Below are 13010 nucleotides of genomic sequence, written 5' to 3' on the forward strand. Positions count from 1 at the left end.
AAAAAAAAGTGTGTTAATACATGTCGTTCTGGTTCTTTCATTTTACCTGCTGTAGAATATTCCATTTAGAACTTATTGTTTCATAGTTAAATATTTGCATATTTCTTTAAACTATTAGACATTTTTAAATACTAAAAATTTTTTTCTGTGTGTGAGCTGAAAAGTGAGTTGCGCGTGCGTGCACGCGCGCACGTGTGTGTGTGGAAGGCTGAGGGGGATTCAGATCCTGCCGGGGGAATTCAGCCACAGCCTCTCAGATCGTGGTGGGGGTGAGTGTTTCACGGGAGGGCTCTCCAGACTTGCTCCAGGTGCTGGGTTGGGTCTTGGGGTGCAGCTCTCTTTTGCTCCATAACCTTGACATCTGCATCTGTAGCAGTAAACTCTTCCCAGACCTGAACTGCTTCAGGATGCCATACAGAGAATCACATCTCGGGCTCTCAGATGATGCCCCTGTAGCGGCAGTGAGCGTGGGGTGAGTTGTGCCGTGTCTCCTTGGACAAGGTATGATGCACGGCAAGCCTCGGGCACTGGAGAGCCCAGCTGAGGCAGCGGGAGGGGATCACAGGAGTCTGTGTGGCTGGGGTCAGGTCCGGCTCTATATTCGGGAGAAAGGTATGTTACTGGTGGGGGGAATGGGGGGTCTGATTGTCTGAAAGGGGGCGATTTTTCTCAGTGGTTTGAATGTTATTTTTGAGTTCTGGCCAAAGGGTGATGAGGATGGGGTCAGAACTAGAAAATATGTCCTGGGATGTTCTTGACTGGGGGGAGGAAAGGTGAACTTAGGAAAGGAAGGACATGTTTGCTGACAAAGAAGGGAGGGATGACCCGAGTGGGCACCGTGTCCTTGACCCACAGGGGAAGACAGCCAAGATCCTACTCACTCGCTGGGCGAGTGTCCTCCAGAGCAAGTCTGGTGGGAGGAGAGGGAAGTGTAAGACCCCCGGTGAGTCAGGGGCTCGGACTGCTTTGGGGAAGGTCATTCAGAGCAGATGGAGGAAAGCACCCGCTGGGCATCGCCGAGGTGTCACTTCTGAGCCTTTCACTGTAGTGGAGTTGCTTTTGGAGCAGAGGACATGAAGCCAGACCATGGCTGTGACCTTGTGCCTGGTGTCCCCGTGGAGGAGCCCGGGGACGGGTCAGGGACACCGGGCAGGAAGCCCCTGGGGATGAGGTGGGGCTGGAAGGGAGGAGCTCTTTGCTGGGTTTCTGGGGATGGGCTTGGCAGAAGGGAAGCCTGGAGGTGTGGTCTGGGCAGAGGGATGGGTGAGCAGGTACACGTGCCCAGAGGCCTGGAAGAGCAGGGAAGGTGGAGACCAGGTGTGCAGGGAAGGTGGGCAAGCCCTGGAGGGCTTCTTCAGTGAGATGTGGCCTCATCAGGCTCCGGGAGCGGGATGAAGGCGGGCCGGTTAGGATGCTGTGGCCATAGCCAGACGCTCGGGACCAGGAGAAGGAGAACAGGACAGACACATGGGAGGAGCATCTCCAGGATGGGGACCAAACATCCAGCGTAGGGACCACCGCTGATAACCTGATGTGAATAGACTTCACTGAAGGCAGGAAATGACTATTACTCGGGATTTTTATGAAGCCTCATTAGTCAAAAGTACTCCTGAAGCAAGTATTAACCATTTCATCACTGTATATGGAATATTGCATTGCATTGTTTTCTATTAGAATAGTAATACACGAATACAAAACTTCAAAGTAGAGCAACGTAGGAAGATTTTATGCCAAACAAAACACATATTGAAAGGAAAGTTATTGTTTTGAAAACCTGTAATACATCATTGTTAATATTTTGGTGGAATTTCTGCTAAACATTTTTCTGTACGTTCTTTTTCATGAGATGTTTGAGATGGGATTTTGGAGTTTTACAGCCTAAGCATCTCCCATGTCGTGTCATAGCACAGCACATCCATGTTCTGTGTACACTGTACCTGTCAGAGAATTAGGTGCAGATTTGGGGGGAGCAGTGGGCTGCATTAGGCTTCAGTTTCCAGTGTTCAGTGATTCTGCTTCTTCACTGCGTTGATGCTGTTTGGCAGCCCAGCAGCTCTGGTGGAGGCATCTGTGCTTCATCAGAACATGGCTGCAGTCCCTGCCGTCGCCATGGCAACACCCAGCCCTACCTCCTCCACGCTTGGTCCTCCTCCTAATTATTTGAACCCAGGCCTGCGTGCTGCCCCAGCTTGCTGCCGGGCTTGCATAATGTATGAACCTGAGTGACAGCCCGCGCGCAGCCAGATCAAAACAAAGAGCCCGCCTCTGAGAGCCAGCAGATTGTGGAGACATGTTGTGAACACATCCCCTGGTAACTGCGCATCGTGTCATCAAACGCGTCTCTGGCCCATCACGAAATATTTTGACAGGGCCCACCGTCTAGCTCCTTCTTATGCAAATGTGTTGGCAACGCCTGGATCCCACGGTGACTCCCAAGGGGGAATCCGCAGAGGGGGCGCTGTCGATGTCATCAGGGTTCGTCGCTGAGAAGGCTCTGTTTTTGTTCTAATGTGTAAATAGCCAACTTGATTCTTTTTTTTAAATAAATACATTTATTTGTTTATTTATTTATTTTTGGCTGCATTGGGTCTTTGTTGCTGCGCGGGCTTTCTCTGGTTGCGGTGAGCAGGGGCTACTCTTCGTCGCGGTGCGCGGGCTTCTCATTGCGGTGGCTTCTCTAGTTGCAGAGCACGGGCTCTAGGCACGCGGGTTCAGTAGTTGTAGCACGTGGGCTCTAGAACGCAGGCTCAGTAGTTGTGGCGCACGGGCTTAGTTGCTCCGCGGCACATGGGATCTTCCCGGACCAGGGCTCAAACCCGTGTCTTCTGCATTGGCAGGCGGATTCTTAACCACTGCGCCACCAGGGAAGTCCTAGCCAACTTGATTCTGATGCTGTCAGATCCTGGAGAGCAATGAAAGGGTGTCCCCAGGACACTTGGAAAGGGTGCTTTAGGAGGGTTGAACTGAAAAAACCACGCCTGGAGCGTGGGGTTGGCACAGGGAAGGATGATGGATTGGCCACCTGTGACCTGCCAGGCTCGGGCAGTCGCCAGGGAGGTGCCGGGTAAGGGGGGTGGGGCAGGCTGCCCTGGCTAGCCGGGCACCGTTGATCGAGAGGGGCCTTGTGCCCAAGGACCAAACCACGTTGTACCTGCTGCGACTGGCCTGCCTTCCTGCCAGAGTTCCCTGGGCTCACGGACCACCCCTCCTAAAGGACTTTTCTTCCGCATTCTGCTTCTTCCCAGGGTGCACCGTAAGCCTTCCAGAGCCAGCTGCCATGGGCTGGACTTCCGTGTAAGAGGTTAGAGCCCCCGTGTACCTTGAAAAAGGGGGGTAGTGATATCTATGCAACATGGTTGCCAGTGAAATTCAATGAGGGATGCGTGGAAGAATGCTTAGAAAGAGCTGTGGCAGGTGGGAAATGCTCATTCAGTGCAGCTGGTCGTTGGTACTGGTCCTCATCTGGCTGCCCAGAATGAAGACCCACGCAGCCCCTCTTGCTGTTGGGGATGGCTGCTCCCCTGAGATGCAGCTGGGGGCGTTACGTGGCAGCTTCTGGATGCCCTCCTTACAAGGGTGGGTCCCGTTGCCCCTTCCTCTCTGATCATCCCAAGAAGGAGGGATGACGGCCACGTTGGAATTGGAAGGGGTCCAGGTTTATGGGGCCCTCCAGCCTCACCTGGGACAGCCCACCTGGACACCTCATTAATATGCGAGGGAACTGCCCTTCTGTCTGCTTTAAGCCGCTGTTATTGGGGTTTTCAGTCATATGTGGCCACATGATTCTAATTAATGCACAAGGTGAGAATGTGTTGTCTGCGAGACCCAAGAGGTTACCTGCTCCAGCAATTCAGCCTCTCAAGGTGAATTAACAAGCGGTCTTTCTGACTTCAGCGCTCCCCTCCTGAGTAGAGGTCCCAGGAGACTGCCTGGCCTGTGGCCGAGTCCCCACAGGCCGCTGCATGGCTGGGCGAATTGCCCCGTGCTCTCCTCCAGGGACCCTGTGCTTTGCCATCTCCACGACGATTGCGGCCACGGTACAGGCTTTGGTGAGCTGGCAGATCCGAGATACACCTGGGGCTGTCTGGTGACCATCTGTTGATGGCTGAGTCCTACACGGCTGGTTTTCGGAGCTGAAATCAGCAGGCCTGTGCAGGTCACGGCTGCGAACGGGAACCTCCGGATGCTTCTGTTTTTCTGGTTCCACCTGGTTTGCCTGGGGATCAAGGCTCTGTCTTCTCCCCTGCCTTTAGGTGGTCATGTGTCTGCTGCAAAACAGCGCCCACCGCTTTAATCACGAGGCACGATAGCCAGCTGTTGCCTGTTCATCTGCTCAGCCTTCCTTTTGGGGTGCCTGATGGCATGTCGCTGGAGGTTTATAACATGTGCTGTCGCTTTGATTTTCCTGTTGGGACAGGCATCATTGTTGTATAGTAAGGTGCAGGAGTTTAGTTGCTGGAAAGCACAGACAGCTGCGTTGGCAGACCTGCCTGGCCCTATCTCATGTGTAGGAGGGTATCTCTGTTTCCTTAAAAGTCAGAAGCCCAGTGGGCAGTCTTACCCCTCCCTCTGGGTGGGTTTGGTGGGCTTCTGAGTTCTGCTTTGCTTGACCCCCTCCCACAAAAGCTGCAGCTGGGTGCCCTGATTTTCTCCAGGCCTTGGACCCGTGCACAGGGGCTGAACACTACTGGGGCTGAAGAAAGCAGCTGCGGCTTTAAGACGAATGCTGGGGCTTTTCACTTGATTTTCCCACAATTGTGTCTCTCTCTTGAATTTCTCCTTGGGGTCCTGGGAGTAATTTATGGTATGAGTTTGCACTGGCACATCGCTAGATGAAAGTTGTGCTTTTGAGAGCTCTGTGTGTAAACAAGGTAGCACTGATGTATCTTTACATTTCACCTGCACATCCTTAGGAGTCTTCCATGCAAGCGGCAGCAGTGTCATTGTAATGATTACAGCCCCTGTGTGTGGCACTGTGTAAAACAGTGGAGAGCCCTGGCTTTGGAAGGTCCCCTCGGGCATCCCTCAGACAGAACTCATCCCACCAGAAGACGCTTGTTTACTTACAGCTTCTCATGGGAACCGGAGCCGAGAAACTGTCCATCAGAAAGTTATTTCTTGTGTCAAAACCGAGTCGCTCAGGCCGTGAATTAAACCCGTCTCTAATCAGTTCCACCGCTTGTGCTGTGGGCCAGCTGTGTGTCCAAGACGCGCAGGACGGTCAAGGAAAGGCTGAGCCTTCCAGGGGCTTCGGGGAACCTTCTCTGCTGCATTTGCAGTTGTCCGCATCCCAGTACGAGCGAGGCTTGATCCTGTGTTTTTGTGGCTCTTTCTTCATCAGATTTCTCCCCGTTCTCACTTTAATTGTGCTGTTGAACCTGAGAACACTGGTTTTTATTTTGGTCAAAATAAAAGCTTTTCAGAGCGTTGAAAAGAGCATTGAATTTTCAGAGAGGGAGGCTCTCTTTTGGCTCGTGGTTTGGGGGCACCGTACCTTTCGTGGGATGAATGAGTGGATGGACAAGTGGTCCCCTGTCTGCCCCACCCCCTCCCCTGAATCCCTCTGAAGTGTCGACACGGCGGCCGGCTGTCTGTTGTCAGGTCTGCGTGGATTTTCTGGGACCCTAAGTCCAGGACCGGTTTCCCCTCAGACAGCGTGAACGTTTCTTCCCCGATGAGGAATCTTGCACAGCCTTCTGCCCCGGGACCTGTGGTCAGGAAGCACCTGCGGTATAAGCAGCAGGTGTCCTGAGTTTGAATCCTAACCCTATAGCCCGGCTGCATGGCGGTGGGTAAGGCCTCCAACCTTCCCGAGCCTCCGCTGCCCCCTCTGGAAATGGGAATGAGAAACCCACCCAAGGTCATATGGGGAAGGAGGTGAGCTCCGTTACCCTGCTGTGCCCACTGCCAAGCTCCCTGAGATGCAGGTGTTTCTTCCGTTTCCCCTTTTCTCTGCCTGATAGGTTTTGCCCTTCATCTTCCTGGTATTCAGCTTACTCTGAAAGCTTGGTAGAGTCTCTAGGTATGGCAAATGGATTAATTCTTTCACCCAGCATTCAGAAACTTCCAGTTCCTGAGATTATTTTAAATGGTTTGGCAACAGTGGGTTCAGTCTCTGAGAAGCAAGAACACAGAAGCAGGGGTGCACTTTGCTTTCATGTTAGGAAGAATCAGTTAGATGAGTGACTTTTCTAGAGTCAGTGTCAGAGTTATCCGTGAGGCCTTTTCCAGAACTTTCCCACTCCCGTCGCCAAAGCCATGCCCGAGGGAGCAGCATCCCAGGAGGTGTGGGGCGAACAGCATTGTCCTGTGTAGGACTGGTGTTTTCCTTTCAGTGCTTTGAAATCCCATCTTATCGAGAAAAGGGTTCTGGAGAAGGCGGTTGGCCCTGAATTTTCATCCGGCTCAGTTGTCCTTTTCTTCAAGCAAGTTCTTTGGGTCTTTTTACCTTGGGGCGCCTTTCCAGGGCTTTGGCCATGTGCAGAGAGACAGCGGGGCATCCTGTGCACTGTACTTTTTGGGGGTGACTGTTCTAAAGAATAAACACACCCCTGCTGAGTTTCTATGGTTGCTGGACTCAGAGAAGGAACGTGAGGGGTACAGCTCTCCAATTTGGGGAATAGTCATGACTTTGCAAAGGGATGCAGGTGTCCAGCCCTCTGGGTCAGTGCTGGCGGTGGAAGAGGCCTTGTCCAGAACCAAGCCTTCCCCTTCCAGAGTCTGGAGTGCCCACCCCTAGATGGCCCGTCCTCTGGGACCCTCCACGCCAGCTTTCCCAGGACCCCACTGGCTTGGAGGTGAGTCAGCCTGACTGAATCCTTGTATCACCACTTGTTAGGGGTTGAATTGTGTCCCCTCCAGAATCCATGTGTTGAAGTCGCAACCCCCCAGTGCCTCAGAATATGGTCTTATTTGGAAATGAGGCCATTGCAGATGTAATTGGTTACGATGAGGTCATAGCGGGATAGGGTGGGTCCTGATCCAATATGCCTAGTGTCCTTATAGAAAACGGGGAATTGGGAGATAAATGTGTATCATACCCTGGGAAGATGAAGGCAGAGATCCACAAGCCAAGGAGCACCAGAGATGGCCAGCAAACCCCCAGAAACAGGGGAGAGGCCTGGGTCAGGTTCTCCCTCACGGCCTCAGAAGAAACCTTCCCTGCAGATACTTTGTTGGACTTCTAGCCCCCAGGACTGTGCGACCATACGTTTCTGTTGCTTAAGGCACCCAGCCTAATAGCTTCAACACAGCAGCCCTAGGAAGCTAAAATACCACCAACTCACTGTGTGATTCAGCACGTGGTGTGGGGCATTTGCTCTTGATCTTGGTTTCTTTATCTGTACAATGAAGATAAGACCTGCCTTGTAGGGTCATAAGTTTCCCAGCATCTCATGGGATCTCAAACTGTAATGATCTTTGGGAGGAACGTGGCGATGGACGCTCCAGGCCAGAGAGCAGTGTGTTTCGGCCCTTTCCAGAAGGAGGAGGAAGTGCCGTGGATGGGCAGCTGGGATGCTGATCGGTGTGTCACAGACCAGCTCCGTGGCCTGGGTACCGACCCCCCCCCGCCTCACTGGGCTACAGCATCCTTGGCTGTAAAATAGGAAGTTAGACCTGATGATGATGTTTGGCCCCAAGATGCTATGACCGTGAAAGAGGTGAGCGTGGCAGTGTCACGGCGGCAGCTCTGGGAGTGGGAAGCCCTGGAGGCGCCATGTCTTAGGCTTACCCCTGGCACCGCACGTGAGGTGTCCCATAACATTTGACTCAGAGTGAAGAAAGCTGGAGTGTGCGCTCCACGACAACGTTGTGAATGGTCAGATTAAAGATAGACATCAAAATGATGTGGGGAAATGTTACTAAGTTAAAAACTGTTACAAAATAGTAGGTTGAATACTATCTCAGTTTTGTAAAACAAAAAAAATATATTTTTTTGATTAAAAAAAATCTATATAATATGCCCAGATAAATGACCAGAAAGAAAAACACCATGGTGTTAATGGCAGCTGTCTGTGAGTGGGGAGATTCCAAGTCATTGGCTTTGCTTTCCAGGATTGGGGGAGATTAAGGCTGTGATCATGTGTGTCCTGGAGAGAGAGATCGCTCTGGCTTCCCTGTCACGCACGGGCTGGGAAAGCAGGGACTGGAAGAGGGGAGTCCGGTGGGGAAGCTGGTAGAATCCAGGAGAGGGGTGGTGTGGACCTGCGACAGGGACTTCCACCTTCGGCCGTACTGACGCCTTGAGCGGGGCCGTGCTGTGCATTGTGGGGTGGTCAGCAGCGTCCCTGGGCTCCCCACCCATTAGAGGCCGGTGGCCCCCCTTTCCAGCTGTGACAACCAGGACCGTCTCCAGACAGTCCTAAGCAGATGCCGCTTGTGGAGCAAACCGCCCCGCTGAGAACCGCTGGCCCAGAGATGGCGGTGGGGACGGAGGGAAGGGGGAGATTCGGGAGACATCCCAGAGGAGCCTGTACCGGACTTGATGCTTGATTGGATTTGGCAGAGGCCAGGCCGAGGGTGGGCGTGGGGCCTGGGGGCTTGGGTGGATCACGGTGGCTCTGAGTTTGGGGGAGGGACCGGGATGAGTTCCCTGGTGGCCACACCGTTGGTGCGTGCAAAGCTTCTGTGGGACAGTTGAGTGGGCTTGTAGGAAAGGCTGTAGGGCCAACGGCCCTGAAACTCTGATCTGAGCAGGGGGCATCCCTCTGAAGGTCATCCAGAGATGGACGGCAGGCCACTGGGGCAGATGAACTCATCCAGGGTGACTGTGTGGCCTGGGAGAGAAGCCTGGGGAATCCCAGGGTTTCCAGGGTGGGCAGAAGAGGAGGAGGCTGAGAGGGGAGTTTATTTCTCCAGCCGGAGCTGTTGCTCAGCAGCTGCTGGGGGCGTGAGGCGGAAGCTCAGGGCAGATGCAGAAACATCAGGGATGACCTCGGGGGGCGGGGCTTCCCCGGCATCCTCTCCATACTGCCCCGGCCTTTACTGGTGGGCTGTTTATTGGTGGGGCCGTCTGCTGTGTTTCTGGGCGCACAGGAGGTGCATGTTGTTTGCGGAAGGATCACGGGGCGCTGTGGCTTGCTGCACCTTCGTCTGTCACACCAACAGCAGCACGTTTCACCCCGTGTGCCTGTGCCATCGAGTTCTGCTTCTCAGAGCTGTGAAAAAACACTTTAAGGGCCAGTGAAACTGTTCTGGAACTTCCTTTTAGGATTATTTTTGAGGCCTTAAGGGACCCAGGAGTTGATCATGTCGTCAGGAATAGAATAGTTTCCCTTCGGGGACATTGGCATCTTTCTCGTTGTGATTTGTCCGTCGCAGGGTTCAGAGATCCACAGTTGCTCAAAAAGACTTCTGGTTTTCCTTGACGTGAGCATCTCCACTGGGGTTTTGGTGTCCCCTTGGGAGGTGGTCGTCGGCGCCCAGGGCAGCCCGATTCACAGGCACTTAACCCCTTCCCTCCTGAGGGGCGCTCACAGCATCATTCCCTGCAGAGATCATCCCCCGATCCGGAGGTGGTTGGGTGCGGAGAGCCTTGTCGGTCAGGGACTGCGTTCCCAGATGAACAGAGACGGTGCTCTGAGAGCCTCAGATGCTGAAACATTTCCTGCCTCTGTTGAAGATTCAAGCTGGCTTCCCTGGTGGCGCAGTGGTTGAGAATCTGCCTGCCAATGCAGGGGACACGGGTTCGAGCCCTGGTCTGGGAAGAGCCCACATGCCGCGGAGCAACTGGGCCCGTGAGCCACAACTACTGAGCCTGTGCGTTTGGAGCCTGTGCTCCGCAACAGGAGAGGCCGCGATAGTGAGAGGCCCGTGCACCGCGATGAAGAGTGGCCCCTACTTGCCGCAACTAGAGAAAGCCCTCGCACAGAAACGAAGACCCAACACAGCCATAAAATAAAATAAATACAAAAAAAAAAAAAAAAAGATTCAAGCTGGCCCATCTCCCAAGATTCTGGCTGGTTTACCATGCAGTTAAAAACGATCCCTAGTGGCCATTTTGGCCCCAGTCCAGGAGGGAAGGTGCTGTCCCTCCCCTCAAGAGATCAAGGGTCAAGAGAGGCCAGCCTGACACAGGGCAGAAACATTATCTTCCAGAAAAGGAATGAACTGTGCATTACCTCCCAAATCACGTGTTCCCATCTCAGAACTCAGAAGCAAAGAAATCCTACAACTCCAAAGAACCATTTCCCCCGCTGGTAGATGGCCAGGCTCAGCTTAATGAGAGAGCAGTGCAGAGTTGCATTTCCTGGTTGTTTCCTGGCACTTCTGGTCCGTAAACCGCTAAGGTCTGTAATTAAACTGTCTGATTGGGAATGCGTGCGGCAGAAGCCATGAATGGGACGGGCCAGCACCTTTAACTCATTTGTGTGTTCTCTTACCTGCCACCATCTTTGCTCCCCTGTCATCTTTTAAGAATGTCTTGGGGGCAAATTCTAAAGAACAGTGGCGGGCAAACCCTTTGAACGGCACCTTGGGAAGCCTGCCTGACAAGGCAGGGAGGCACGTTTGTTCTTTTCCCTTGAAGGAGAACTGTCAGATGTTTGGTGGACTGGAAAAGATGGGAGAGAAGAGTCCTGATCTGCTGAGCTGGATTGAGGTGGGTTAGGAATAGGCTTTACTTCTGAGTGTGTTCTTGCCCAAGAACGATGTCTCCACCTCGGCCTTTTTGTAATGACCAGCCTGACTCCTGAGCTGACAATGGGCACCCCCCCCCAGAAAAAAACCAGGTTACGATTGGAGGGTATTTCCCATAAATCACGCAAATCGTGTCCTTGCTCACCAGCCAGTTACACATGTGCAGACCTACACAATACCAGAAACAATGTATAATGGGGGTTTTGAACTTTAAAAAATTACTCTTTAATCTTACAGTTCAGGCAAATACAACTCTACAGAAATATGTGAATGTCCCCAGAATGTGGAATTCTTTTTTTTAAAATATGTCTTGGTTGTGTTTTAGGGAAACTTGTAATTAGAAAAGAAATGCCTTTTGTGTTGTGTGCACGTCGAAAGCCTGCCTGTGCATTCCAAGGCTGCGATTCAAGCAGCACTTTGGTAAATGTCAAGGAGTTGGAGCCGCGGAGCTGGTCGCACCCTGTTCCTCTGGGCGCCGTGGGCTCCTTTCTTGCCCACGTGGCTGCCGGCTGGTCTTGCTCAAAAGCTGCTACTCTGTCTCCGTCCAGAGCGTTGCTTCTCTCCCCCGACTTTCAGTGACATTGTCCTCTAAATGTAAAGAATACGCAAGTGATGTTACTGCTATGTGATGTTACTGCACTGTAGGAGATGATCATTAAAGAACAATTGCCCCAGTCTGATTTCACCAACCCGACAGATGCCCTGTGTTCATTTTCCCATGTCCTCCTCCAGCCTTGTTCTTCTGTGTGCAGAGATGACCTTAGGATAACGCTGCGTGGAAATGGTCACCAGCTCTTCTACAGTGCTGCTCGGCCTTTACCGTTAACCTTTCAGCAGTGGCACAAGATTCTCTCAAACCTGCCTTCATCTGTCTGTCTGTGTATCTGTTTGTCTTGATCCCTTTTCGGTGAGCATTAGGTTGTTCGCTGTTGATCAGCCATTTCTTCCGTCATCTCCTTGCACCTTGAGTCTCTGCTCAGCCTGAAGTCCCCACGTGGGTTCCTGGGGCTGAGGTGACTCATGGTCCTGTGGTTTTCCGATAATTCCCAGGGGGTCGTCCCAAAGTGTCCCCATCCTCAGTTTGTGTGCCCCTCACCCGCTCAGCTCAGCCTGCCTCCTACCAGGGGTTCATTTCCTAAGTCCCACTGGCTCGTTGCATGTACAATGGGATGGATGCTCAAGTGTGCATTTCTTTCATCACTGAGGTCTGGGGCATTTAGTGGGGAGCATTTCCGAAGAAACGTGAGGCTGGAGCCTTCTGCACACTCCCCCACCCCCCCAACCTTCCTGGGCTCTCGGGCTATGGCCGCAGGCATTGATGGCCTGGGTCAGAGGTGGCAAGGGGCCTTCTGCACTTCTCTGCAGGGACGGTCCCCGCAGGCCCTCTCCCCACTCCCTCCCTGTGTCCTAACAGCTGTCGGCAGAGACGTCCACAGGGCCCAGATGTCCAAAGACAGACCCACCCGCGAAGGCGGTACGCTGGGAGGTGAAGCGGGCCTCCGGCCACAGGCTCCTTTGGGCTCAGGAAGTCACGTGGCGGCCGAAGGCTCTGTTAACGAGGAAGTGCAGACTAATTCTTGCTTTTAGATGGAGAAAAAGTGACTTGGGATCAGTTTTCGCAGCAGATTGCCTCAGGAGGACTGGGAAAGACACGGAGTTGGACTGGACCATAGCTACAACCATCTGCCTCCTGCCGCCGCCCTGCTGGGGAGGGGAGGCCGGTGAATACGTGCTTTCTTGGAAAGGCTTTCCCCTTTCATGAGCTTTAACGTTTCTTTTAATGGTGTTTGTCAGGGGGGAGTGATCGTAGTGAACGGGGGAATGGAAGGAACTGGAAACGCTCTCTGTGTGACACAGGTGGATGTCTCCTTGTTCAGCGTTGCCCAGTAAGACCCACAGCATCTCCGCTGGGGAGCCCTTAGCAATTTACCTTATCCATCTGCAGGGGCCTGGAGATCAGGTTATCTTGCGTATTGGTCTGAGCACAGTTCTATTTCCTTTTCTTTGGATAGGAAGCCAGCAATCGACAAGTTCACTGTTGAAACATAACTCAGAAATAGACTTTGTGAAGAACGACTTGTCCCCCCGCCCAGTCACGCTGTCTCTTTATGGGGTCCCCAGTGTCTGAGCCAGCACGTGCACTTGGGTCTTCCGCACCCTGTGATCTTCCTCGGAGAGAAACGGATGATCTAATCAAAGGAAGCAGGTGACAGAGCCCCGTGGTGTGTGTTGCCCTTGTCTGGTGCCCCCGTGGTGGAGGAGGCCTGGGACCAGCGGGAGGGGGGGCTCCCCGAGCCACAAAGCGGGGTGCCGAATTGCAGGGCAGCCTTCCCATTCTGGAAACGGGCAGCTTTCTGACCATGGGAAGTCAG

At 53.1% G+C, this 13010-nt stretch overlaps 1 protein-coding gene across 4 annotated transcripts in view; it reads left to right on the forward strand.

The window, feature by feature from the left end:
• The window catches only part of AGAP1 (ArfGAP with GTPase domain, ankyrin repeat and PH domain 1), a 550747-nt gene that overhangs the window by 119185 nt on the left and 418552 nt on the right, over positions 1-13010 (forward strand). The window lies entirely within an intron of this gene.

This window comes from Balaenoptera physalus, assembly GCF_965194825.1.
Source record: "Balaenoptera physalus genome assembly, chromosome: 6".
Taxonomy (NCBI): domain Eukaryota; kingdom Metazoa; phylum Chordata; class Mammalia; order Artiodactyla; family Balaenopteridae; genus Balaenoptera; species Balaenoptera physalus.